The sequence below is a fragment of the Dama dama genome, chromosome 17, assembly GCF_033118175.1.
Source record: "Dama dama isolate Ldn47 chromosome 17, ASM3311817v1, whole genome shotgun sequence".
Lineage (NCBI taxonomy): Eukaryota > Metazoa > Chordata > Mammalia > Artiodactyla > Cervidae > Dama > Dama dama.
In genome coordinates, this window is record NC_083697.1 from 68,957,703 (window position 1) to 68,982,528 (window position 24,826).

At 37.5% G+C, this 24,826-nt stretch overlaps 1 protein-coding gene across 1 annotated transcript in view; it reads right to left on the bottom strand.

Moving 5' to 3' along the window:
• LOC133071940 (cytochrome c oxidase subunit 7B2, mitochondrial) overlaps positions 1-15,010 on the bottom strand; it is a 133,544-nt gene extending 118,534 nt beyond the window's left edge. Inside the window, exon 1 of the mRNA XM_061164789.1 lies at positions 14,926-15,010. The gene's annotated coding sequence lies outside the window, so the exon portion shown is untranslated. The remainder of the gene's footprint in view (positions 1-14,925) is intronic.
• Between the last annotated feature and the right edge of the window lie 9,816 nt (positions 15,011-24,826).

Genomic DNA, 24,826 nt, shown 5'->3' on the forward strand with positions numbered 1-24,826 from the left:
TGTTACTTTTATAACAAAGGAAAATTGATTTCCACAAAGGAATAAATCCCAGCAGCATTTCTTAGAGAAAGTCACCTAAGCCTTGAGACCTCCAACCCACACAGCCAGCTGTCCCTGCTCTGAAAATATGACTTCCAGCTGAAGACAGTAGGACAGCAGACTTAAGTCTCCATTAAGAAGAATCTGTAATGAGCTCTGAAGCTTTATGTTACTCTGGTGTGTGTGGGCAGAAATGTAGCCTAAGTCTAGGCCTTCCTCAGTGCATGCCATGTTTTCATAATCACTAGGATTTGGCATCTGTTCTAGAAGAGATCAGCTACTAAAAGCCAGAACTGGAAACTGGCTGGGAACGATCATGGACCTGACTACAGAGCAGAAAGGATGCTGCTCTAATACAAATGGAGCCCCCCAAGAACATTAGTGATGACTTATTCATTCACTCTCCAATATTTACTTACTGAGTACACTATGCCCGGACATCTGACACTTTGGGCATATAAAAGAAGACAAATCAGACCACATCTCTTTCCACATAGACCACACATTTTACTGGGAGATGCAGACAATAAAGATTTAAAGAAAAATAAAGCAGGATAAAGCTGCTTCCTCAAGCAAGACAAGCAGTGAAGTTTTCTCTGACAAGCTGACAAAGACTGAAAGAAATAAAAGAGCAAACCAAATGGACTAAGGTCACTCTGGACAGGAGAACAGCGAGCACAGAGGAGCAGCAGAGCCGCTGGAGAACAGGAAGTAAGGGCAGAAACGAGGGAGTCTGGAGGCAGAAAATGTCAGGCCTTTGGGTGAATACGGATTTTCCACTTCATTGAGTATGACAGCAATGCACTCAAGGGCTTTATTCAGAGGGTCATAGCATATTTACCTGTTAAATGGAACTCTTGGCAATGTGAGACATATAGCTAAATGGAGGCAAGGGAAGACACAAGGGGTAGGAGGTAAGCGTCCAGGCAACAGATGGTGGTGGCTTGAATGAAAGTGGTGACAACAGAAATGGAGAGGAGTGGTCAGATTCAAAAGGGTGCAACCAACAGTTCTGCTGATGTAGGACATGAAACAGAGTGATGTCAAGGATGATGCCAAATTTTCTGACCTGAGCAACTAGATATTATCATCTGCTTGAAGTGGAGTACTATGAGAGAAACAGAGTTGGTAGAGAAAAATTGAGAATTCAAGTTTGGTTACATCAGGTTTAAGCAGACTGTAAAACCAAATTAAATTTCAGGCATGTTATTCTGATGCAGTGAAGAGAAAATGAATCTCAGATGTAAGTAGGTTTCTTTTGTTCCAGCTCTGTGCAATGGACCTCTTATGTGTTCATTTTATTTCCTTACTCTTTCACCCTATTCAGTTAAATTTATTTTTAGCTATTGTTGGGCATCCTTTAGGAGAGGCAAATACTAAGGACTATAATGAGTACAACCCAAAGGTTCCAAAGAACAGCCTACTTAATGCATCAATGTCAAAGGAAAGAATACCTTTCCTCTCAGGAGGGTCAAGGACTTCTTGCTAACTCTGGTGGCCTGAGTCTTCCTGACTTTGATATTAACCGCAGGGACTGTTGGCATTACTGTTACAGGTTAGAATATAGGCTAAAAAGAAAAGAAAAGCAGTATCACATGTGGTATCAGACTTAAGTGGTACTTTTCATGTTACTGGGAGAAGTCTATTGGAAATGTCACATACGGGTAAACATATAGGTGAGCATCTTTGGAATCACTGTCATGTTACCATTATTTCTATAGTTCTTTATGGACTTTACGATGCATCTGACAAGCAGTGTTCACTGGCTTGGCCATGACTCAGGAAGTAAGGCAAGACATGCACCCTCGCACAGGAGCTACTCTGGGACCTGCCACCGGCTTATGTGAAAGGTAGAGCCTAGTGCTCTTGAAGAGGTGACTTACTCAATGGTGCCTGACTCACCCCAAATTTTACCCATCTTCCCCACATCAGTTTCCATTATCAGAAAAAAAATGACTCATTAGGAGGAGAGAAAATCAAAGTAGTCCCTACATCTTCAGAAAATCAGAATAGGTCACTATATCCCAAGACCACTTGTTATTTTGGGAAGGTATTCTTATTGTTGTCATAGAAAAATTTTTATGGACAAATATGATTGGTGAATGCCCAGTAAAATTTATTTTCCTGAATTTTGTTGCATTTGTCACTTATAAAGTATAATTATAAATATTCACTTTATTACCTAAATGTATAGACACGGCTTTGTATTTTTCAAAAAAGAGTCCTCTAAATTGCATAAGCTCAAGCTGTACCAACACCACATCTCCCTGAGGAAGACATCATTTATTAAAATCACATAGATGGAAAATAATAAAAAGTGGACTTGAAACTAGGGCTGCTTGGTCTCACAGAACCCCCTTAGCCATTTAAACTCCAGTGGTAATGCATCTCATCTCCTCTTGAGAATAAATAATTTTGGAGGGGAGAGAAAATAAATGAGGCTTCTGGAGAAGGAAATATTAATAGGTACACAAAAAGGAGTCTAGAAGCACCTAAAGTTCAACTATTCTTACTTAAAATTTTGCCTAGACTTGTGCTACCCACCTATTACAGGGCTAGCAGTAAAGAATTATTTTGAGTGTACATGAGTATGAACTTTTATTTTGCCCTTACCCGTGTATTTCTATAAATTTGACTATGGTTTCACAATCATCACGCCCATGAGATGTCTGATGGGGGAAAAGTTTGCAGTATGCCCTTTATTTATGGAACTCTCTCTCTCAGAGGCACCAACCTACTTTTATTTTTGGATGCCTTTTATCATTGTGGTGGTTGTGCTGTTGGTAAACGTACCCAGTGGCAATTTCATGACTTGCATACCCAATAAATGCAATAAATAATTAAAGCTAGCATTAAGCATGCTAATAAATTTACAGGGTTGTTTCCTAAAATAATTACACCAGTAAATGTAAAAAGGTTACAGTGAGCAGATAGGCAAGGCAATCATATTTGAGATCTGATATTTCTAGAAAATTCACAACAGCTCTGCTATTAAAGCTAGTGGGAAAACCTTCCTCTAGGGACTATTTTCGTGGTTCATTTTGCACCACGCTAGCACTGACCCAAAAAAGGACTAGAAGCAAAAGGTTCTGTAATAGGAATAAACCACAACACACCTAATACATGGTTTTGGGCAACTGAATATTGTATATTTGCCCCTTTTGCTTTTATTAATGCAGTTCAGCTGATATGAGCAGATAGAATTGAAAAGAAAGGAGAATATGCTTTATCATCTGTTGCCGAATTTCAATTTTCTCTTTGAAGTGCAATTGAATGCATTTTCTTTGCAACCCAAAGACAGAAGATCTTGATTACTGTTGCTAGAATAATGTCAGCATTTGTGTGAAGAAGATAGGAAAAATAAATATTCTCTCTGGATGATGTGTCAGCTTGCGAACTTACAAAACAAGATATATTCTTGGAGGTAGGGAAATTAAATTAAGGTGAAATAGTAGACCCATTAAAATGACAACTGAAGGCTCATTTCGTGAGCCAGGACTGGCTTCCCAACTGTCCTTTGTCCTTAGCCTCACCCCAGGGGCACAGACAACAAACCAGAAACAAACAGGTCAAGACAGGGGCAACTGTCTGGAAATACCGGTCACTCAAGCTGTGGGTACTGTTAAGAAATGCTAGCTTTTTTGTAAAATTAGGTTTCCAGCTCTTTTCTCCCCTGCCTTCACCTACCCCCATGCTTGTTTCAGGTCTTTAAAAAGAAAAGGTGGTGATATCTCTCCTGACTTAGTTGGCATTCTTTCTCTCTATAACAAGAAAATGCTAAGGCAGAAAAATACCACTTGGACTTCTGCTAAGAAACAAAGTAGTTATTTACCTCCAGTAGTAGTAGAAGACACTAATTTAGGAACCAGCCTAGTACTGTCCACTCTCAAGTGATGGGGTTCAAGGCAGGCCATCCCAAAATACAAAATTAAATTTTATAATTTTTATAATATTTTAATATTAAAACATTAATATAGGGATTTTTCCCCTGTATATAGGCACTGACCAACATCCAAATGTATATCAAGATGAATTTAACTACTTCTCTGTCAAATTTCTATACCTTTTTACAAATCCTGAAGCTCTGAATGACCTCTTTCATTCATAAATTAAACCTGAAAGAACTACTGATTCTTTTGAATTCTCTGTTGAAAAAGTCAAAATTAAATTAGGTGTTATTATCATTTATTGCTTAGATTATTCTACTATTTCCCTAATTGACTGACTGACTTATGTCTCTCTCCATTCAATTTACCAATGACCAAATTTCCTAAAGTATCGTTTTTCATGCTTTCACTTTCTGGTTTAAAATCTTTGTTGATCCTACATAATGCATAGCATCTATCCTAAACTCTTTGGTCTAACCTGGTAGGTTCATTGCTGACAGCATATCTCCTTTGTCCCCTAATCATAGGAATAATCAGTAAATCACAGTGTATGGTAAAATTACCATACTGTAAAATCACGGAAAAGGGGCTGTTCATAACTTTTTGTTTATTGCTATACTTCTCTACAGCTGGAGAAAAAAGTCATTATATGTTCAAGAAATGGCTTTAATTCATATTAATATCCATACCCGATATGCTTTCTTTTTTACTTATAAAAGGCAACGTCCAAATCATGTACCATCTCCTCCAATAAATATTATCAATACTTCAACCTGTATTTATCCTTCTCTTTTTTCAACTACTATAGCCTTATAATATCCTATATTACCTCACCTGAAGTAGCTTTGTTTTTCTAGCTAGACATTATAGTACCCTATTTGAAGAGTTGTCACTGTATTATACAGGAATAAAATGAACTTGAATCCTTATAAGTAGACTTTAAAAAATCAGTTAAGAAAGGCAAGTGAATAAGATATATCCCAACTATTAGGTTTAGCTACCAGTAGAGAATAAAGTCTCAGTGCCTAAGAAAGCACAAAATCCATTGTGATTAAGCTGTAGAAAGACCAAAAACCTAAGTGCAATTGAAGGCATGCCCATGTGTGTATAGGTGTGTATGTGTACACACCTATGTGTACATTTGTACACATATGTATGTTTGTGGGGGTGGGGATACTCTTTCTACCAAGGAGAGAAAGTGAGCTGTGAACCAAACAGCAGTCTTCCATGAGGAAAATGTTGATTCCTCTCTGCAGATTTCGAAGCTCATGACAGATACCATTCCACCTAAATTTCAACCATAAATTCATTTTATAACTGAAATAAATGACTTTAAAAGTTATTTCCATTTCAATGATTCCTTCTGCAACATATATAGAGGCATTAAGATCTCAAATTAATAAGCATAATTATTCTAATAGCTATCATTTATGAAGCATTTGTTACGCCCCAAGTACAGTATTAACATCTTTATCCAGCAGAAATGACAGAAAAATCATGTAAGGGATGTATGGGGAAATAAAACATTTATGGATTTCTCATATTTCCTATGAAAAGTCCAAGCTTCCTACAACATGAAAATGAATTCACTATAAAGTTAGAGAACCTTCTTTCATTTTTCCTAGAAACATTTTCATAAATCACAGGATTAAATCTGTAGCCATTTATTCCCCTAATGATGGTGCTGCTGCTGCTGCTAAGTCGCTTCAGTCGTGTCCGACTCTGCATGACCCCACAGACGGCAGCCCACCAGACTCCACTGTCCCTGGGATTCTCCAGGCAAGAACACTGGAGTGGGTTGCCATTTCCTTCTCCAGTGCATGGAAGTGAAAAGGGAAAGTGAAGTCGCTCAGTCGTGTGTGGGACTCTTCACGACCCCAGGGACTGCAGCCCACCAGGCTCCTCCGTCCATGGGATTCTCCAGGCAAGAGTTCTGGAGTGGACTGCCACTGCCTTCTTCTCTAATGATGGTACTAAACTGCCCTTATCCAGAAGGATAATAACACTTACCTTCTCCAAAGCCAAAGGTTACATCATAGGATAGGTATGTAAGTACTAGACGAAAGTACTGTGGGGACTACTCCTAGGTATTTACATTTCAAGGAGGAATGAGACCCACTACTTAAGAGACATCACCTCTATGTCTGAGCTGTACAAGGCTATCTGACTTCTGCAGAGATTTTACTGACAGACCAGTGTTTTATAGTTGAGTCAGGCGCAGTAAGTTTCCAAGGAGACTCCTTTAGGAGGGGAGGAAGACAGCTACTTCCTTATATCTTAATAAGTAGAGGAACAAACATCTTATCATGTTCTTCACCTACGGACAAATTGGCGACTTGACTAAAACAACTAACTTGGCTCTTACTGTGTCACAAATGTTAAGGTCAGGGGTAGGGGTACTTTTATTATTTACAAAAATCTGTCACTGATGAAAAACATCCAAGTGCTCATTCAGAATAAAATTAATAAAGATGAATATTAAAAACCCAAAACTCAACATGATGTGACTTCATAGTCTTGGCAGTTCTAAACACTCAGGTGTACAATATATAACTTACTTTATTTCTACATCTCAGTATTTCTGCTTCTGAGAATGTCGAACACAAAACTTCAATTTTAGTTTTAAATTTAGACTTTTCTGTTATTTCACATTTCAGAAAAATTATATGCAACATTAAATCATCAAGGCTGGTATGCAAATGACCCTTGTTCATTTTTCTATACATATCTTATGGAGATATAACTCATATATATTCCCTCCACACAGTTATTAAACAGATTGCTACTGAGCATGTATTGAGTGTACTGAATGGAGATGTCCTTGCTGACTTGATTCTCAGTTCAATTATGAGGCAAAATCCAGCATCTGAAATTTCAGTTCAACCATCCCATTGTCCTTATCACGCACTTTTCACCTTGATGGAGTTGGAGGTGAGGAAGGTCAATAATTGACATTGCTACTCAGTTTTTGAAGAATTACAAAATGGCTTACTGAATTGGCTTAATTGAGAGATCTAAATATTACTTTTGGGTCTGATTAAAGCAGATAGTGGAGACTGCAGTTTACCTACTAATATGTTTTCTAGTACTGAATCCAGAATTATGCTGTTTCCCTTTTAGTCTCAGGAATAAGGTACTGGTGACAGTCCTTCTTCCACCCTTGTAAAACAGGAAAGCAGAGCAGCTTCCTGAGGACAGTTCAATTCCAAAAACAAGTGAAAATAAAGGGGTTCCTAGTTTCTCCTTCTCAATTCAACAATCAAATAACTCCCTGAACTACTTGGTAGAAGTTAGGTTGAAAGGTCAGACATGTTATGACAACGGATCTTTTACATAAAGGAAACATCAGAGGTGGGCAGAAAGCATTCTACTGTCCCTTCCATACACCAATATGCTGCAGCATTCTCTCTAAACCTCTAAGCTTAATCATGAAGCTTCAGCTCAGCTTAAGGAGTGACTTTCCCCTAGAGAAAGGAATGAGTATCTTATCAAGACATTCCTGCTCCCACCATTGAGTCACCCACTCCAACTATGACTTTGGGAATTTTTCTAGAGCCACTGTTGCCAATTTAGATTTTCAAGCCCAGAATCCTTCAAAACAGGTCAAAACCCACATTAACTGAAGTAAATCTGTAGTCATTCTAAATCTAAAGCTGAAAATTTAATCCCAATTCTATTTCTTATCCCAAATTTTGACCAGCACATTCACCATTTTTATCAACAGTCTTGTAATTATATCAAAAGGCTTAAGTTCTAAGAATAAAATTCTGACATTATAGACATATTCCAATTTGAAAATAACCTCTTTAAATTATTAAATTCCCAAGGGTAAATTAAAGTCCAAAAATTAGATCACAGTGAAAGTTTAAATACAAGAAATTTTAAGGTTCAAAGAAATTTAATGTCTATGGTCAAATTCTCAGGCCTTTGTGAGCTGCAGTTTGAAAACATTAAAATCAAATTGCTAGTAGAAAGTCCAAAACTCATGTTGATGAATTTATTCTGCTTTTTCTCAGTCAGAGGTATTCTCAGTGTCTGAAATGGGTATAGTTTCTTCAAGGATTCATAAATTGTATCATGTCAAAGACAGGTAAAAAGACATGTTTTTACTATAGACATCTTAAAGAGTCCAAAAAGTAGTCATCTGAAAAAAAATAAAGTTGAATCTGTATCTTACTTCAGGACCACTGACAAACTCAAAAAGAATCAAAGATTTAATGTGCAAAGGAAAAAAGGGAACCATGAAAGTACTAAAGAAAACAAATTTCTTTATAAACTTGGAGAAATACATTTCCAAGTATGACTCAAAATTCATAAAAGAAAATACTGATATATTTTACTACATTAAAAAAATAAGTAGGGCCAAAAGACAAATGACTGACATGGGAAAAACATGTGAAACTCACATCAGAGACAAAAGTACTATCTTCTTCATATAAAAAGAGCAGCTGGATACCAAACAGAAATAAAACACTAAGGTTTCCCTAGAAAAAGGACAAAAACCAAGAGCCAGTTCACAGAAAAATTCAAGTGGCCCTTAAACAAATGGAAAGATATCAAACTCATTTGTGTCCTATTATTATACAATGAATGCAAATTAAAACAACACTGAAGTAACATTTTTCACTTATCAGATTGGCAAAAATCTCAACATTTCATAATATTATTAATAAGGCTATTGTGAAGCATAAAAGCAGAATGCAAAATGTAAAAGACTTACGAGATTTGGCAATATATAAACAATGATATCTACATGAAAATACTGTAGGAACATCTACGAAATATAATTTTATTGCTCATACTTCATGAGAAAAGTTCAACAGTGGTCCATCAGACAAAAACATTCATGTGAAGAATTGGATATTAAGTGCTTAAGTGTTGCCAACATTGGTCTCTTGAAATGGAGAGCATTAGTTTCTGAATAAAATTCCATATATAAGATCTGGATGAATTTGGTAGCCAAGTTTAACATATATTTGATGAATAATGGAAGCTGTAACTGATTGGATACATGGTCCATTGGCAATATTTGAAATCGTTTATTCATAGCTCAGTTGGTGGGGAATCTGCCTGCAATGCGGGAGGACCTGGGTTTGATTCCTGGGTTAGGAAGATTTCCTGGGGAAGGAAATGGCAACCCACTCCAATGCTCTTGCCTGGAGAACCCCATGGACAGAGGAGCCTGGCAGGCTACAGTCCATGGGGTCACAAGAGTCAGACACAACTTAGCGACTAAACCACCATCACCAAACAATGTTATATATGCATTTAACTTTTGATCCAAAAAATCAAGTCTCAGAATTTATACTACAGATAACTTGCCAAAAATGACAAGTATATAAGCTTATTACCACACTACTATTTTTAATTGCAAAAGAAGAGAAATCACAAAAGTGTCTATCAACAGGGGAATATTTAAATAAACTATGATACATTCACATAGCAAATATTCATGCTACAGCTATATTCATATTTTATACCATGAGAAAGAAGCTCTCTACCTATTGATGTGGAAGTATTTCTAGAATGAGCAACTAAGGGAAAAAACAGGGTGGAGAACAGAATATAAAATTTGATTTCTTTTGCAGAGAAAAGGCAAAATTAAAAATATGTATTCATATATGCATGCAATTGCATTTAAAAAATAAAACAGGAAACATACATAACACGGGACCTAATAAAGAGTTTAGCTAACTTCCTGTTGTTCAGTCACTCAGTCATGTCTGATTCTTTGCAACCCCAGCGACTGCAGCACACCAGACTTCCCTGCGCTTCACCATCTTCCAGAGCTTGCTCAAACTCATGTCCATTAAGTCAGTGATGCCATTCAACCATCTCATCCTCTGTCGTTCCCTTCTCCTTCTGTCTTCAATCTTTCCCAGCATCAGGGTCTTTTCTATGAGTCAGCTCTTTGCATCGGGTGGCCAAAGTACTGGAGTTTCAGCTTCAGCATCAGTCTTTCCAATGAATATCTAGGATTGATTTCCTTTAGGATTGACTGCTTTCATCTCCTTGCAGTCCAAGGGACTCTCAGGAGTCTTCAATACCACAGTTCAAAAGCATCAATTCTTCAGCACTCAGCCTTCTATATGGTCCAACTTCCACATCCATACATGACTACTGGAAAAACCATAGCCTTGACTAGACAGACCTTTGTTGGCAAAGTAACATCTCTGCCTTTTAGCATGCTGTTTAGTTTGGTTATAGCTTTTCTTCCAAGGAGCAAGCGTCTTTTAATTTCATGGCTACAGTCACCATCTGCAGTGATTTTGGAGCCCAAGAAAAAAAAGTCTCTCACTGTTTCCATTGTTTCCCCATCTATTTGCCATGAAGTGATGGAACTGGATGCCATGATCTTAGCTTTTTGAATGGTGAATTTTAAGCCAGTTTTTCACTCTCCTCTTTCAGTTTCATCAAGAGTCTCTGTAGTTCCTCTTCACTTTCTGCCATAAGTGTGATGTCATCTGCATACCTGAGTTTATTGATATTTCTCTCAGCAATCTTGATTCCAGCCTGTGCTTCATTCAGCCCAGCATTTCACATGATGTCCTCTACATATAAGTTAAATAAGCAGGGTGACAATATACAGCCTTAATGCATTCCTTTCCCAATTTGGAACCAGTCTGTTGTTCCATGTCCGTTTCTAATGGTTGCTTCTTGACCTGCATACAGGTTTCTCAGGAGGCAGGTAAGATGGTCTGGTATTTCCATCTCTTTAAGAATTTTCCACATAGTCTGACTCAAACCAAACTGCCTGGGTCTGTCTCTCGCACTTACAAATTAATTCAACTTTTTTAGACAATCTATAAAATGGGAATTGTAGGAATTCTTACTTTATGGGATTGATGCACAAAAATAATGAGTTAACAACTACAAAGTGCACAGGACAATACTGGGCATTTACGAACAATTATCATAATGTTTGTTAAACAATTGCTGCTTCTGTTTAGTGGCTAAGTCGTGTTTGACTCTTTGCGACTCCCTGGACTGTAGCCTGCCAAGCTCCTCTGTCTAAGGAATTTCCCAAGCAAGAATACTGGATTGGGTTGCCATTTCTTTCTCCAGGGCATCTTCTCTACACAGGGATCAAATCAGGGTCTCTTGCTTGGCAGGCAAATTCTCTGCCCCTGAAGCACCTGGGAAATCCATGTTAAACAAGTAAATATTATAAGTACAACTTGCAAGGAATATAACAGAAATGAGATTTATAAATGTATATTTTTTTTAGTTTTTGAGTTTGGAATGTATGATTCAAAAATAATAGTAAATTAACATATAAACTTAAAACTGGCCCCACAGCACTAAAATTTAAATATAAGACATTCCCAGATTCTAGACTAGATATCCCCCTAAAACACTGTGTTCTTAAAAATCAGAATTGGTGGCACAAGTGGTAAAGAATCCACCTACCAAAGCAGGAGACACAAGAGATGCAGGTTCGATCCCTGAGTTGGGAAGATCCCCTGGTGTAGGAAATGGCAACCCACTCCAGCAGTCTTGCCTGGAGAATCCCCTGGACAGAGGAGCCTAGCAAGCTACAGCCCATAGGGTCACAAAGAGTTGGACAGGACTGAGAGACTGAGTATGCACGAAAAGGAAGAAGTATACCTAGAAATATTCTTGGTTTTAGCTTCATCTGGATGCTTGTAAGTCTGTATGAGCAGTACAGATTCCAGAAAACTATTAGTACATTAATTATGACACTATGGACTCATCAATCTAGGCACAAAAATGCATTTAGCATACCACTGCCTCTCTTGGGCTGACATTTGAGACATTCCTGACTTGCAGAAAAGTTTAAAATTCTTCAATCAAGATCAACAGATTTTATTTGAAGTATAATTTTTCCATCTGCAACATACTTTTAAAACCTCTTCATTTCTGTTCTCTCCTTTAACTTCCAGTTTTTGACACTCTGTTACTACTGGAAGTGAAAACTCTATCTCATGAAATAAGCCTTACTGTCTCCAGAAAGCAGGTATTTTCAATTCTGTATGACAGTGGCTCTTTCCACTGCCTCTTGCCACAGAACGGCTTAGCTGGTGAAACCTGTATCTCAGACAGGGTTTCCTTTTTATCTTATTTATTTTGGCTGAAAAATCACTCTCAACAGTTGATTCCTGAAGTGAAGCTGCAATTGATGCTTCTGAAGCCTGAGAGCCTAGGGGCCCACTGAGAACTAATAGCCCTTCCATATGCTCCCGCCGGCAGTGTCTTTCATCACTGAAGTGTTCAGGCCTTGAATAGTGTTTTTTTTCTGCTACACATTTTTCTACAGCAATAAAATATGCCTCTACTTTTTATTTTCCTATACCTTTCAGAAAGTTGTAGTTAATTTGCTAACCATTTAATCTGTTTCAAAACTTGAGTTTCTAACTGCTTAACCTGCTTATTAATTTGGTCTCTTCTCCAAAATATAAAGGATTATTGCCGTTTGTTAGAAATGAATACTTGCCTTCCTTTTTATCTTTTCTAGACATCAGGGTTTGTTTTTTTTTTTTTTCTCTTCTTCTAATTTCTTCCCCCATTTCTTAAATTCCAAAATCATTTCAACTATCAGTGATGAAATCACTATATTCTGAGTTTACTAAAAGAATCTGCTGTTTAAGCAAATTTCTCATCCTCCACTTCTCTGAGATGGATAATTCCACAAAAAAGACTTTTCCCCCATCAGACTGATATCAAGTCCATGCAAACTTAAATTTAACTCATGTTCTTGCCTTGCTCCTTGCAATATGCCTTATCTTGCTGAGCCTTGTCTTGAGTCCTAATTCTTGGGCATATTCCTTTAAGGCACAAACTAAGTACATCTCTCTGCAAACCTACAAAGACTACAGTACCTGAAAATCACCTAATGATACTTTGTATATTCTACAGATCTTCCTACTTTTCTCACTGTTTAAGATTCTGTTCTAATGTACTTAACATCATTTTCTTACCTCAATTGTTTCTTGACTCTCTTCGAAGGAGACATTTCATTTGAGACCCTGCCTCTTTCTCTTTTTGATTAATTTGGGACCTGGGGACCTATTTCAATCTAGTAACAACTAAACACCTCTCCCTTTTCCTATACTCTATTGAACAGCATTTACATCCCCTTGACTCTCTATTTCTCTCTTAGAGATGTCTATTGGAACTTCAAAGTGTTATTTTCTATGTCACCTTTGTCAACTCATTCCATAATTTCTCAAGTTTTCTTCCAAAATAAGTTTTATTCTCCTCCAGTTTTCTTTTGTTTCCATGGTTCATTTGTTTCCCTTGTTCTATATTAACCTGAAGCACAAATTTTAAATTACTTGAATACCTCAAGCTAAGCAAATACAATCACTAGAACCAGAGAATCCCAAGCACAAGCCTATCTGACTTGTTTTCTTAGACACTATTTTTGCAATAGTTTTATCAAGTTATTTCTCCTTCTGAATTTAAGAAGTCATATGCTCTTTATCGGCTTCCCTAGTGGCTCTGCTGCTGCTGCTGTCACTTCAGTCATGTCCGGCTCTGTGTGACCCCATAAACGGCAGCCCACCAGGCTCCCCCGTCCCTGAGATTCTCCAGGCAAGAACACTGGAGTGGGTTGCCATTTCCTTCTCCAATGCAGGAAAGTGAAAAGTGAAAGGGAAGTTGCTCAGTCATGTCCGACTCTTCGTGACCCCATGGACTGCAGTCTAGCAGGTTCCTCCATCCATGGGATTTTTCCAGGCAAGAGTACTGGAGTGGGGAGCCATTGCCTTCTCCGCTCTGGTGGCTCAGCGGTAAAGAATTTGCCAGCAATGCAGGAGACCAAAGTTCGATCCCTGCATCAGGAAGATCCTCTGGAGAAGGAAGTAAGAACCCACTCCAGTATTCTTGCTTGGGAAATCCCACAGACAGAAAAGCCTGTCACAAAAGAGTTGGACATGACTGAGGGACTAAACAACAACAAGATACACTTTACAGTAAGGAGTCCCTTTTTTTTTTAAATTTTGATATCCATCAACCTCTTATTGGTGGAGTCACAATTTTAATCTCAGCAGTGAAAAGTCATGGTCAGACTGTATGAAATTATCAAATTTAGAGCCACTTGAGATCAACAGATAAGTGGTGGTGGTTTAGTCACTAAGTCCTGTTGTATCTCCCCGAAGAGATAGGAGCAACTTTTAAACACAGAACAAGTCACATGACTCCTAGATTTGTCCCTCTGTTTCCTCTGTTGACTCTGAAGGGGACTCAAAACAATATAAAAAAATAACCAGAATTTCAGCATATTTTCTCTGCCACAACCTAAGCCTAGCACTAAATACATCCTGCAGATACTGCTGATTACAGTAGAAACACTTCGAGACCTAAAAAAGGCTGGCACACAAACAGACTCTCTATAATCAAACCCTTGTCTCTGACAAGGCTACTTAGAAATAATCAAATATGCAGAATTTAAGGTCAAGCAGCAGCAACTATTTGGCAAGGGCGCATTTAATAAGGATATCTCAGTGGTACTGATCAGATGTTCTTGCTGAGCCCTTGAAAGCTTGCCTACCTTTGCTTACACCCCAAAGTATGCAAACTTGCCCGCTACAGAAATCGGCGTCTGCTTATATAAAAGCAGCCACTCTCCTGTAAACAAAATTGCCATAAGATAGAACGGCCCCTTACCACTGAAAATATGTGATCACAGCTCCCTACAGCCGAAAATATGTGGTCAGTGCCTAGTCCAACACTGACCAATACCTCCCACTCTAGCCATGCCATAGGCATGCGCCCGAAGTGTTACTTCATAAACATTCTAAAACACAGGATTTCTCTTTTTCATTTTCTCTTTACTCCCATTCTATATTCTAGATGTCTGCATGTGAGAAGGGTACCGTAAGTAACGTCTCTCTCGTCCCTTGAGAGAAATGAGAAAAAAAAAAAAAAAGTGGCAGGAAAACCAAAATATTTCCTTACAACTGCTAGAGAAGGTACTTCATTAAGTGTGGCTTATAACCGTAGGCTTACTGATACTGAACTCCAGAGTTAGACTTACCAACCACTGCCCAGACAGCATCCAACGGAAGATGGCGCAGAAGCGAACTCCCCGCCTGCCACCTTTACCGCCTGGGGGTCCGGGTGCCGAGTGAGGCGGGAACCTATTAGAGATCGCTCCTCCCTAAAAGGAAAGGAAGGGGCGGGTCCAATCCCGACTTCCTCTTTCAGTACTGACCAATCAGATAGCTAATTGCTGCAGGCTATACAGGAAGACGTCCGAAAATAGAGAACCGTTAAGGGTGTTGTTCTTGTATGGGTCCCTCCATAGTAAAGGAAACAGCATTGAGACCAGAGTTACTGTTCCTCAGCATAACGCATGGTCTTTCCAGTGGGAATCTTTTCCTTTTTTGTCACAGCGATCTTTTGGCAAGCTCTCTGGTTCTTTCTTTCGGTTACATCTTAATCCCACCTGGCCGTGAGGGAAATATGAAAGTGCCTGTAATCAGAGAATGAGCCACAGTCTTGCAGTGTATCTGACCTCTCCTAAGCATGCCAGGTTATTAATGATGGCAACCATATGTTTCCCAAGCTAGGACCCCTGAAAGTGAAAGGAGACAATAAATTAAATTTATAATTTTTGGAGATTTTATATTGGTGAATTTAGTATAGAGAGCAATTCAAAATTCATTTTTTTAAAATAAAATTATTTCTCAAAGTTAAACTATATTTAAGCAAAAACTTTAAGATGTCTTCATTATAATATGAATATTAAAAACAGCAAAATGGTAATTCTTGACAAACCTTAATGTATTTTAATTAGTTTCAGCCTATATTGTCTGTAATACTGTGTCACTAATATTTTCCTGAAGAATACATTTTTAATACGGTGTTACTGTTTTAAATTTTTTTAATTGCCTATAGTCTTGTCAAATATGTGTTTTATGGTTGATATATGGGAAATTTTGACATCTTTAATTTAGTCCTCACTGTGGATAATATTTTAAATTTAGAAAATAAACTCAGAGAAATTATGCTAAACAGAAAATCTCATTTCCAGTTTTTCTTAAAATATATAATTTTCAGTCCAAATATTTTCCCAAGTACTGTCTTTTTTGCCTCTACTCAAAGTAACAATCTTCAGCAAACATTTGTATGACACAAGTTTCATAAAATAAGCTTTCCATTATTTATGATCTTTTTGAAGGTTTTGCCAAACTTAGATGCTGCAAATTGGAAAGCCTCTTAAATTTCATTTACTTTCTATAAGAATGCAAATTTATCCTGTTTTAATAGGCACTCCATCAAAAGATTCTTCATATGAGTTAAAATATCCCAAGGAATATTTATAGAATGTCAAAATTAAATCTTATATTATGCATCATTTAAAATTCATTAGAACTTGATTAGGTTATTCCTTTATTTTGGAGAGGTAAATATAAATGTCTGTCTTGTGTCACAAGCTCTTTTTCGATAACTGTAATATCTTCAAAATCTGAATTCCATTAGCACAGCTTTTGAACTGTTTAAAATTTCTAAATGAATTTTAAATAATGCAATAAAATTTTTAAATTTGGTTTACAGAAAATTGAGTAGCTTTGTAGATAATTAAATTTATTTAAAAATGTATTTTTAAAGAATTAAATATTCATAAGGAGAAACCAAAGAGAGAAAACATATGCTATTGTGTTTGAGTGGTTTTTTTTTTTTTTTTTTTTTGGTAACCAATTCTGGTTTTATCACAAAATGTTTTGCAGTTTAATTCATTAAACTGCTATGTACACTAGTAATTCATGGATGCTCTAGTTCCTCGTATAAAACCCCATAGTGTATGCATATAACCTAACCTATGTACATTCTCTCATATACTTTAAATTATCTTTAGATTACTTATAATATTTGAAGCAATGTAAATGGTATATAAATAGTTACCTGTGTATCACAAATTTAAGTTTTGCTTTTCATAAATTTCTGAAATTTTTTTTCAAATATTTTCAATCTGTGGTTGGTTGAATCTGTGGATGTGGAATCTGCAGATACTGAAGGTCAACTATATACAGGCATATCTCAGAGATATTGCAAGTTCAGCTCAAGACCACCAGAACAAAGCAAATATCAAATAAATCAAGTTACACAAATTTTTTGGCTTCCCAGCACATATAAAATTTATGCTTAAGTACTCTGTAGTCTATTAAATGTACAATAGCATTATATCTAAAAAAGACAATGTGTATACCTTAATTAAAATTTAAAGATACACCTTAATTAAGAAATATTTTATTGCTAAAATATGCTAGCCATCATCTGAGCCTTCAGCAAGTTGTAGTAGTAACATCAAAGATCACTAATCCAGATCACTATAGCAAATATAATAAAATGAAGAAGTTTGACATATTCCCAGAATTACTGAAATGTGCCACAGAGACACGAGGTGGTCAGATGTTGTTGGAAAAATGTCTCCAATAGATTTGCCCAAAGGAGAGTTGGCGCAAACCTCCAAGTTGTAAAAATCTCAGTATCTACAAAACACAATGACATGAAGCACACATCCACAGAAAAAACCAAGGTGTATCTGTACCTAACAATATTTGTGAAGTTAGACAATTAGCAGCTTACAAGTCAGTTGCAGTTTGGATGCATTTATGAATTATGTACGTTCCACAGCCATTTCTGAGGATATAGTCATTGCATATATTTCTCAGTTAAGAATTTTTATCTTTTACTAGGATCTCATGACCTGCCCAATTTAAATTTATATCATTGCAGATAATTTTATTTTAAACATAATCCTTTTAATATAAAATAACATTCACAAAAATAGCAGATGTTTTACTTTTGAGGAATGAATTTTCAAGTTTTAATGTGATTCCACAAGCTGAATAGTAAAGAAAAAGCATGGGAATTTACTTATTTTCTACTTGAAGCACCAGAAAGTAATAAAATACAAAACCGGCCTTATGTAATAGCCAATATATCAAACTGCATACACTAAAAAATTTGGGATTAAAAATAATAAAAACTAAATAGATAAATAGTCATTTGCTCTAAAGGAAAATATCTATTTCACAATGAAATGTGTGCATGCACCTTCTGAGGCCATGTGTGGGTTAATTTTTTATCTTCCAGTACAGTCTTCTTAAAATAACTGTAACTGGACATGGAACAACAGACTGGTTCCAAATAGGAAAAGGAGTACGTCAAGGCTGTATATTGTCACCCTGATTATTTAACTTATATGCAGAGTACATCATGAGAAATGCTGGGCTGGAAGAAGCACAAGCTGGAATCAAGATTGCCGGGAGAAATATCAATAACCTCAAATATGCAGGTGACACCACCCTTATGGCAGAAAGTGAAGAGAAACTAAAAAGCCTCTTGATGAAAGTGAAAGAGCAAAGTGAAAAAGTTGGCTTAAAGCTCAACATTCAGAAAACTAAGATAATGGCATCTGGTCCCATCACTTCATGGCAAATAGATAGGGAAACAGTGTCAGACTTTATTTTTCTGGGCTCCAAAATCACTGCAGATGGTGATTGCAGCCATGAAATCAAAAGACGCTTACTCCTTGGAAGGAAAGTTATGACCAACCTAGACAGCATGTTAAAAAGCAGAGACATTACTTTGCCAACAAAGGTCCATCTAGTCAAGACTATGGTTTTTCCAGTGGTCATGTATGGATGTGAGAGTTAGACTGTGAAGAAAGCTGAGCACCGAAAATTTGATGCTTTTGAACTGTGGTGTTGGAGAAGACTCTTGAGAGTCCCTTGGACTGCAAGGAGATCCAACCAGTCCATCCTAAAGGAGACCAGTCCTGGGTGTACATTGGAAGGAATGATGCTGAAGCTGAAACTCCAATACTTTGGCCACCTCATGCAAAAAGTTGACTCATTGGAAAAGACTCTGATGCTGGGAGGGATTGGGGGCAGGAGGAGAAGGGGACAACAGAGGATGAGATGGCTGGATGGCATCACCGACTCGATGGGCATGAGTTTGAGTAAACTCAGGGAGTTGGTGATGGACAGGGAGGCCTGGCGTGCTGCGATTCATGGGGTCACAAAGAGTTGGACACGACTGAGTGACTGAACTGAACTGAACCTTTGAAATAAATGCTGATGATTCTTTTGCAAATCTATCACTTCTGGCTTTGGTAGTGATATCACTAATGTTCTCATTATGGATGATAAATGGTGACAAGTATTTTGTGTACTTAATATTTATGAGCTTTCTTAAAAACAGAAATTTAATATTTAAAATCTCATTTAATATGCACTCTCCTTTTTTAAGTCTGATTTTTTTATGAAAAGCCTTATTGCAAATTAAAATTTTACTAAATAATAAAGTACTTTATTATAATATATAATAAATGACAAAACAACTGTAACAAGGAAATTCAGCTTATTATGCAGGAGCTCAAGAGTAGTATAAGTTAGCCTCAGTTGCCCAGGCTTGTTTTGTGTACCTTATCTGCAACGTTTCACTCAGTACATCCTTTGGCCTCTAAGGGAGGACCCCTGTCTCTCAAAGGCCTGTTGAACCCGGTCACAGCAGGATGGTACCCCAAAAGAACAGTAAGCAGGACAGCATCAGAAAGCTTGCTCACCATGACCCAAGACCAGAAGAAGTTAGTTCTCTTAGCTGCCCTGAGCTGCTAATGTCCCAGATCATGTTGCTTTATTAGTATCTTACCTAATATTCTTAATGGAAAGATGTTGGTTATATTGGGTCTAGAAAGACAAGAACCAGAGACAATCTACTGCTGGTTGTTTCTGAGGTTCAATCATGCATAAGAAACAAAATCAGAATTTTGTTTATTATACATGTTTCAAATTTCTAAATGAGACCATGGTAGAAGTCAGAAGAATAAAGCTAAGATCTAACAAATCGCTGATTTATTTTAGCACAAACAAAAAGACTAATTTTTAATCAAAAATTAAAAATCTTGGATAAATACTATTTTGGACAAGATGTCATGAAATGGGATATACAGTCTTTTCTGTGGCACACTTCTGTGAGCCTGACACTTTCAGAAAGTCTTCAGAAAAGGTGTGGAAGCAATCCCCTTTGAAAAAATCTTCTCCAACTCAACTACATATATTTTGTGTACGTTCCTTCCTTTATAGTTATTTCTAACCAAGTAGATTTTCTTTGTGTTCCATCATAGAGCTTAACTTCAGAAGTGAAAATTGGCACCCTGTATTACCTCTCGTCTTTTCCTACATTTTTCTTTTCTCTATCTCTATGACTAACCTAGAATATAGAAAGCAGAGACATTACTTTGCTGACAAAGGTTCATCTAGTCAAAGCTATGGTTTTTCCAGTAGTCGTGTATGGATGTGAAAGTTGGACCATAAAGAAAGCTGAGCACCGAAGAACTGAAGCTTTTGAACTGCAGTGTTGGAAAAGAATCTTAAGAGTCGCTTGGACTGCAAGGAAATCTAACCAGTCAATTCTAAAGGAAATTATTCCTGAATATTCATTGGAAGGACTGATGCTGAAGCTGACGCTCCAATACTTTGGCCACCTGATGGGAAGAACTGACTTGTTGGAAAAGACCCTGATGCTGGGAGAGACAGAAGGCAGGAGGAGAAGGGGGTGACAGAGGATGAGATGGTTGGATGGCATCACTGATTTGATGGACATGAGTTTGAGTATGCTTTGGGAGTTGGTGATAAACAGGTAAGCCTGGCTGCTGCAGTCCATGGGGTTGCAAAGGGTCTGACACAACTGAGCGACTGAACTGAACTGAACCGAACCTCCGAAACCAATTTAAAAATATCTTTGTTTCAAATTGCCACTTTAACCGTTTCAAGTGCCCGTTCACTAAGGTCTGGAGTCAGTTAGTTAAATAAAGGGCTGGTTAAGGGGATGGTGCAACAGGAGCAGAAAAACACATCTCCACTGTTGCAATCCCAAACTCTGATGTCCGTTTACTTAGCTGTGCTGCCATTTTTAGCTAAGGTTTAGGAAGAAGCCACCCTGCCCCAGTAATTCTTTTCCCTGGGACCTGAATGACCTCTAATTTTTACACCCTGTTGAGAGCAACATATGTGACCCAATTCTCTCACAGTCTTGTTTCGTGTTTTGAAACAAAGATATGTACCCTCGATGGATTTTATGAAAGAACAAGTGTTTCTTCCTCCAGGTCCTCTCTGAATTGATCTTTAACTATTAGGTAATGGTGGCATATGCAACAGCATTCCAAACGATGCAAGCCAATGAGGAATAGAGCTGGGGTGTCTTTTTCATAGGTTGGAATTCTCCACTAATTATAATGCTAATTGTTCAAATACCATTTTTTTTAGCATTGTAATATTGAGAATCTAGGGCAAATGTATCTAAATTCTACAGAGGTCATCAACTGCCAAGAAGGCATGAAATGTTGGGATTCATTGAATAGGCCCCTGAATAGTGTTAATATATGTGACAGATTAAAGATGGCTCTAATCCTTTGCCACACCTCCCACTGAGAGGCAAGGTTTGAGTCCCCTCTTCTTGAACCTGAAAGGACTCCACTTTGACCTAGAGAATATTGCACAAGCATCATATTTGTGCCAGTTTGTAGGATGGACATTGATAGACTTGCTGCTTCCACTTCCTATCTCTTGGGATGCTTGCTCCAGGGAAAGCTAGCTGCCCTGTATAAAATCTGATTTATGAGACTACCTTGTCATGGCAAGGCACAAAATGGCCACATACAGAGAGGAATCCTCAAATAACCACCATAATTGTGGGTCTGTCAGCCTAGGCATTAGGCCTGTGAGTATGAAAACTTTCCTATGGCCCCATCTTCACCTGCCGTGTGACTGCAACTGTATCTGAGACTGCAAGTGAGAACTACTCGGTTGAGCCAAATGAACAACAAAGGTAAATAATAAATTGATATTTTTAAGCCACCAAATGTCAGGGAAGTTTGTTAGCCTCAGTTGATAACTGAGAATAAAACCCATCATTTACTGAGCATTTAACTATGAGCCAGGTATGTTTCAAAACATATTCACACGAATCAGGTCATGAGGTGAGTTGATTCACATCAGAACCACTCTTCAGGTGATTATTGTCATTTGACTGATGAGGAAACTGAACAGCAATGAGACATATTATTTATATGTCTAATGTCACACACCACTAAGTGATCCACAAACCTAGAGCTCCTGAACTAGCACTATGTTAACCTACTTCTAGGTAGTAGATTGTCACTTTAAATATCTTAGTTCATTGTCTCTCACTTACAAGATTGTGTTTGTATGTATATGTGGGTACCTGCTTAATAATTTGTGCCAGCATGGATTGACTTGTTTGAAAATATTTTCAGCTTCATCATATCAGATGACAAGACATATATAAACTCTGAAGACACTATAAATCTTAAATTTAAAAGTAAAATCAATAGTATTAATACAAAAATATATCTATATTGTACACATATGTTTCCATTACTCACATAGTACCAGACATGTTACTTTCCTCAAGTGAGTAAAGTAAGTGAATAAAAATCACGGGTATATAAGTGCCATCCATATATCATGTAGACTTAAAAGTAATATTAACACATTGAAAGTAAAATACTGGATCAGCCTGGCATGCTACAGTTCATGGGGTCACAAAGAGACGTGACTGGGAAACAAACATTTCATTTTATTTTCATCTCTGCCCTTCCTCTGTTTTTATTTCCACAGTTTCTATCTTTGTGTGTGTGTGTGCTCCGTCGTGTCTGACTCTTTGTGGCACCATGGACTAGAGCCTGCCAGGCTCCTGTACCTGGGCTTATCCTGGCAAGAATAATGGAGCAAGTTGCCATTTCCTTCTCCAAGGGATCTACCCAACCCAAAGATCAAACCTGTGTCTCTTGTGACTCCTGCATTGTAGGCGGATTCTTTACCACTGAGCCACACGGGAAGCCCAGCTTTCTAGCTTTAAATTGTTATTACATAATAATATAAAAATCAATTTGTGTTCCTACAAAGTCATTTCTTGCCAATCAGGCAACAGGTTGGAGAAACGATTGATTTAGTTTTCCATTTATATCCACAAAGCCAACAACACCCAATACAGGTAGCTAGGTCAGCAACCATTTGATTTTTCCACACCACATGGTGGCTCAGAGGTTAAAGCGTCTGCCTCCAATGCAGGAGACCCAGGTTCGATCCCTGGGTCAGGAAGATCCCCTGGAGAAGGAAATGGCAACCTACTCCAGTATTCTTGCCTGGAGAATCCCATGGACAGAGGAGCTTGGTAGGCTACAGTCCACGGGGTCACAAAGAGTCAGACACAACTGAGCGACTTCACTTCACTTCTTCAAACATCTATGTCTCTGTGCAAACAGTTCAGAAATAAGAACAACAGCAAGCTTGAATATACATCATGTTATATTAACTGAAAGAGACTCTTCTCATTTTATCTTCTCCAACTTACTGCTGTGGCCCAAGGTTAACTTTTAATTTTGTAAGATTTGAAAACTGATCTAAATGTAGTAGAATGGCATCCCTGCTTTATAAAGTACTTCATTTTGCTCCTGGCCAATTTTAAAAACTATTGTTGAACTTTGTTCAGAATGCTTCTTACCAGGGTTTCTAACTTTTTTTTCACTCTCTTACCTCTCTGATACCACTTTTCTCATCCTATTCTCATTATAGGAAGGAATTTGGTATACTCAATGAGTAGTGCACTAAAGTAAGGTTTTCATAGAGTGACAGTGTATGTCAGTGTTCTACTTCTAAAACCAGTGGAATCAACCTATTCTACTGTTAGTTAATAGAACATTTATGTGTGTGTGCATGCTCAGTTGCTCAGTCATATACAACTCTTTGTGACTCCGTGGACTGTAGGCTGCCAGGCCCCTCTGTCCATGGGATTTCCCAGACAAGTATACTGGAGTGGGTGGCCATTTCCTTCTCCAGGGAATCTTCCCTACTCAGATATGAACCCAAGTCTCCTGCATTGCAGGCAGAATCTTTGCCCCTGTGCCACAAGAAATTCCATCAAAAGTTTACAACCAAGAAATGAGTGTGAAGCTGATGCTCAACATCACTAAACACCAGGGAAATGCAAATCAAAACTGCAATGAGATGCCACCTCATGCCTGTTAGAATGACTATTGTCAAAAAAAGAAAACCAGATAAAACGTGTTGACCAAGACGTAGAGAAAAGGGAATCCTCTTGCTCTGTTGGTGGGAATATCAACTGGTGCAGCCACCATGGAAAACAGTATGGAGACTCCGCAGAAAAATAAAAATAGAATGACCATATGATCCAGCAATTCCACACCTGGGTATTTATCCAAAGACATGAAAACAAAAGTTAGAAAAGACATACACACTCCTCTGTTCGTTATAGCACAGTTCATAATAGCCAAGACATGGAAGCAACCTAAATGCCTATCAACAAACAAATGGATTTAGAAATATGAGATATGTAATTATATATAGATACATATATCAATCCACACACAATGAAATATAACTCAGCCATAAATGATAAAAAAGAAAGAAATCTTGCATTTGGTGACAACATGTATGGACCCAGAGGATATTATAATAAGTGAAGTAACTCAGACAGAGACAGAGAAAGACAAACACTATATGATTTAATGTATGTGTAGATTCTGAATGACAAAGCAAAAGAAAAAAAAAGAGAGAGAAAAAAAGTTGTACAGACAGAGAATAAAAAGGTAACTGTCAGAGGAGAGAAACATGGTGAGAAAGGTACAAATTTCCAGTACAAAATAAATGAGTCATGGTTATAAAATATGCAGTATGGAAAATATAGTCAATAACTTTGTAATATCTTTACATGGTGACATATCTTAACCACACTTTTCATGGTGATTATTTTGAAATGTATAGAAATATCAAATCACTGTGTTGTATAATAGAAATTAACATGTTTCAGGTCAATTATACTTCAAAACAAGACTGAGAAACAAGATCAAAAGAAGGCAGAAAAAGAGGTCGCATTTGTGGTTA